Source organism: Ruditapes philippinarum, unplaced genomic scaffold, assembly GCF_026571515.1.
Source record: "Ruditapes philippinarum isolate M1 unplaced genomic scaffold, ASM2657151v2 ctg11192_1_1_1_1, whole genome shotgun sequence".
Lineage (NCBI taxonomy): Eukaryota > Metazoa > Mollusca > Bivalvia > Venerida > Veneridae > Ruditapes > Ruditapes philippinarum.
This window is the reverse complement of record NW_026865063.1, coordinates 801-5754: the sequence shown is the minus strand read 5'-3', so window position 1 is coordinate 5754 and position 4954 is coordinate 801. Positions and strand designations below refer to the sequence as shown.

Here is a 4954-nt window from a genome sequence, read left to right as displayed (position 1 = left end):
AGAGTTCCTTTAAGGTTAATCATCATTATATAATATGGTTGATAGTGAAACAAAGTATGTTTAGCTTCTCACAAATCCACTATCTCATTGAGGCGTGCATGTTCGCGGAGCAGAAGGCACACGCAGGTCAAGGTCAAGTCATCTTAAGTACCCAGAGGTGATGGGGTTGACCTGTTTCGTGAACATATAAACTCTAGTGAGAGGTGTGGCGCTAATGAGAGCCGTTTTTGTTATCCAGTCAGTATGGAACATGATGCCTGGCCAGTATTGTCGTTACTCCTCTACCACCAACGAACAAAGAATGGGCTACAGGAAGATTCAGCTTGACAAAGACGTCCCCGATGAGACTACCTTAGTGGACCGGCAAGGATGCTTAATTCTCGGACATATGGAATTTCCGGCGCCGAGTATAAATAAACTGAAATAGAGAGACAAAGTATATTGCTTATTTGAACCATTTAAAGTAAAATTCTGGAACTTACCAGTACTCACTGGGTGTCAAATTTATATTATCTTTCTGGATTTAACCCTGACTTTAACGTAAACATACTGTAATGCTTTCCTGCAAAAAATATTCCGCAAAATGATATTTTTTCAAAAATTTGCTTACATAAACTTGCCTTTCTTAAAAGAATCAGATAAATTTACAGCTTATCCTTGCTAACATTTTACATTCACTTCAATAACCATGGTCAGATCTACAAATTTGAAAAAGGACAGAATTAATCACAACTTGGTTGTTAATATTTTTCTGAGGCATATCTGTGGCTGTATACACTGAGTGACATGATGTAAATCACTTTAAAGAATTAAGTTTGAATATTGTTAAATATTCCAGTAGTTTCTGGGGGTTTTTGTTGTTGTCTGTTTAACTAAAACTGGTTATAACCTCAATCACTCCAGACATAATGAACATGATGGGCAAAATGTATAATATTTAATATGTAAAATAACAATACAAAATTAATACAAGATTATTTTCTCCCCCTCTGCTTTTATCATGGCTTGGGACATGCTAGTAGTTAAAACTGCACACATCCCGGTATTTTTTAATTTTTGAATTCAGGATTTTTTATGAAATTATACTTTTTTTCAATTCAAGTCAAAATTTGCTTTTTTTTATGGCAAATAAATAGTATTGATTAACTAATTTTACTCTAATATTAAATAAATATTATATACTGTTGCTAGATAAAAACTAAGACATAAAATGATACATTGTCTTAATTCTGACTTTGTAAGTTTTCTAAAGAACATTAAATCTAAATATTTTACTAAATCATTAAGACATATAATAAAATATTCCTAATAAAAACAACATGAATCTGGGAGTGTGCTGTTTTAAAACTAGGCAGCATTGGGAGAAGTGTTGAGATTGTCAAAACCATGAAGCTCTGAAATGTTGAATGGATTTAAGTCAGTCACTGTACGTTGTAGGGTTCAGGTCACAGTATGTTGTAGGGTTCAATGTCTTTTCTAGAATTTCAAAAAGTATGGGTGAATCTCCCCCCTCAGTAAGAAATAGGTTTTTCAAAAACAAAGGGTGCCAGTAAAAAGAGTAATTGTGTAAAAAAATTCAATTTAAATAAAAAGGTAGCTAGATTAGGTTTTTATTCATAGAAACAAATCAGGGACGGCTCAACTAGAATATGTCTGCAGCTATTTTTATCATATTACACATTATTATCAATAAAGAGTTATGAGTAAGTGTTAGTGTTATGTGCTAGGGTTAGAGTTAGGATTATTGAACATGAATTTTGCTGCAAACAGATTCTAAAAGTGCCGTTAAAAACTTTATAGTAAAAGGAGTTGTCCAAGAAAAATTAGCCGTGTCATGACAAAACCAACATAATGGGCTTGCGACCAGCATAGTCCAGGCCAGCCTGCGCATCCGCGCAGTCTGATCAGGATCCATGCTGTTCGCTAACTAACTCTTTTACAAGTAGAGAAACTGATAGCGAACAGCATGGATCCTGGTCAGACTGCGCGGATGAGCAGGCTGGTCTGGATCCATGCTGGTCGCAAACCCATTATGTTGGTTTTGTCATGACACGGCTCAAATATTGATTTTATTTAGCAAACAGTGATTACCTCCCTTGGCAAATTGTAATCACTACACTAACAAAGGGAGATCACTGTAAAGGAGATTGTTTATTTAGTTCACAATTACCCCCCTTAGGCTTCCCCATGTTCATGTAAACAAAAAAAGTTGTCTAGACCTTTATGCTTTTTGAAAAAAATGATCAATTCAGATGCAGGATTTCACGCACGTTTCCAAAATGTGCACAATCTTTGAAAATATAGTGTGAATCCTGCATTAACTAGTCCTAGAATAGACACTGAGGTTTAAGTCACAAGTACACACATCTCCCACCATTCAACGGCCGCCAAAGAGCTTCAATAAATGCCAAAGGTCTCTGTCTGACCAATAACCGGAAAAAGTTTTGGTCTTAGGTTGCATGGGCCTAGTAGTTAAAGTAAATAAGTCAAAAAGCTTCCCCAATAAATAACTATTAGGAAAGCCATGACCGGTTCGTTAAGTCTTGTAAATTAGTCAATGTCATGGTCAATGTCATTACAAAAGCTAGTAAGATCAAATATTTTGATGGAGAGGTTTGTCACAACTGGTATATGTCAATGATGAATGGTCCGTACCTACATAATCTTGTCTGGAGGAAAACTTTGTATAGATATTAAAGAAAGTTTTGTAAAGATCGAGATAAAGTTAGATAAGAATAAAGTAGAAAATCTGTCATATCTGCACTTCCCCTTCATGGCAGAACTATGATGGGGAGGTGCAAACAATCAACAATCATGCATGCCAGGAGACCTGGAATTAACTTTCATCTGTCTAGAAAGCCAATTGTTTTTTTTCTTTTTCATCTACATTTTCTCAACCGAATTATCTTCTTTTTTATTCATTTGCTTTCCATACATGATGATTTATTTCACTTTCAAATTTCATTTCATTCAACTCTCCTCTAGTTCATTCCATTTCCTTGACTATTTTACAATTTTTTTTCCATTTCCTCGACTGTTATTCAATTTTTTCTATTCCAATCTCCATATATTCTCTCCCTTTCCATTTATTTTCATTCATTTTTCACTTTCACATCTCCATTTTTCAAAAATGTCTATTGCTGAGCTCTTGTAGTTCCTTCATTTTTTCCTATTTCAAACAATGCTTTCCATTTTTCACTTCACTGACTTTTCATGTCCTATTCATATTCTCAAAACTTCACAATGTTTTCATTCTCATTTCTTTCCAGGCAATTCACTATATCCTTTTCTATTCATTTCACTAACCACAACATATTATTCAAAATGGCATTTATTTATGTCCCTCCCGTCACAATAAATACAATATTATACCTTTTCAATATTTTACCTCTCTGTTCTGTACATGCCTCGTCTTTCACAATGCTCAGCAACTAAAAACACTGCAATTCTTACCGTCTTGTCTTGATAACACGATGGAAAATATCATCTAGTGCTCACCGTTTAACAACTTTTTCTTAAAAAGAGAAATGCAAGTTATTGTACATTATACATTCTTTACAACTAATATATCCAAATAAATTATTTCAACTGATGAATAATTTCATATTAAGTTATTTTGCAAAATTCTTTACTAATTACATATCTATGATAGGTCGGTGGTTCTACTCAGTCAACAACGAAATAGAAAAAAGTATAATTAATTTACAACTTTTACTTGGAATAAATGTTAATACATTTGTAAATCATTGAAACTTTCTTACTATATAATGGAATCATTGTCCCGTCAGATCAACACACACACTACATCATTTTTCTAATGAACCATCAGATCTCCTATAAGAAAAATACAGAAGAATTGGTTAACATGAATGATGACCAATTAGTGAATCAACAAAGAGTACAAATGGCATTAATTTGACAAATTATCAAAATAGCCGTCATTAGCTCAAAAGGCTATGGTGGACTCAATATTTGGACTATAAATCAGGCTACCTAATTTTGATTCTGACGGGGCAGGTCACATTCCTTGTGATTGATCAAGAAATCCTTTCTATGGTCATTTGCCCTGTACTTCTGCTCTGGCATGTACAGAAGTAATCAGTTCCTTGTGTAAGTGAAGGCATTCAGTACTGGTAAACATGCATGACAGCCTGCCCAGTAACATTGCAGTGGCCAAATTGAGCTCTGGTAAATTCAATGTGGCTTATTGCTGTGATCTGGAGTGAAAGCTACCTGCCACTAAATTATCAAATTAATAAGACCTGTCAAGACCTGTCCAAGGACAGAAAAAAAATTGCTCCCCTTAAAATAGAAAGTAGAAACGGGGCCATAATTCACCAGAGTGCCTTGTAGAGTTACTTGCCCTTGATAGCAGTCAATGATTTCAAGTTTATAGCAAATGTGTGATGCTTTTTGTTTTTAAATATAATTAAATGTAAAGAAACAAACTTAAAATCTTAAATATAAAGGGAGACAATTAAGCAAAACTAGTCAAAGTTATCTGTTCATTAAAAAAAATGCATACCAATTTGATACAGCATTTTTTATGTGAATAATTATAATTATATGATAGCTTATTTGAACGAGAAATTTTGTCAAAAAAGAGCAAAAAAATTGATAGCAAATGGCCATACATGTGAACTTTTTTCAATGATCAAGAGGGAGATTTTTCTTCAAAAAGAGGGAGATTTTAGAATTTGCAATAAACAAAGAAGGAAGTTCTGACATCAAAAAATAGGGAGATTTCTTTAATTTGTGAAAATACGCCTTATTTTAAGAAAAATCTTTGAAAATATGGCTGAAGAAAGTGGGAGTCTCCCGCCTAAAGTGGGAGAGTTTACATGTATGAATGGCAGTGGTATGTTATTATATATAAATCATATGCATTCTACTTTGCCATATGTATAACTGTGACAAATAGAAGCTGTCATCGATAGAGACAATATCAAAGTAT

General features: G+C 33.7%; 1 long non-coding RNA gene across 1 annotated transcript; it reads right to left on the bottom strand.

Moving 5' to 3' along the window:
• Positions 1–2942: 2942 nt before the first annotated feature.
• On the bottom strand, positions 2943–4410 carry LOC132727711 (uncharacterized). Its single transcript, XR_009625387.1, has 2 exons — positions 3762–4410; positions 2943–3514 (listed from the first exon to the last, which is right to left on the bottom strand). It is a non-coding gene; the product is annotated as an uncharacterized LOC132727711 (long non-coding RNA).
• Positions 4411–4954: the final 544 nt, after the last annotated feature.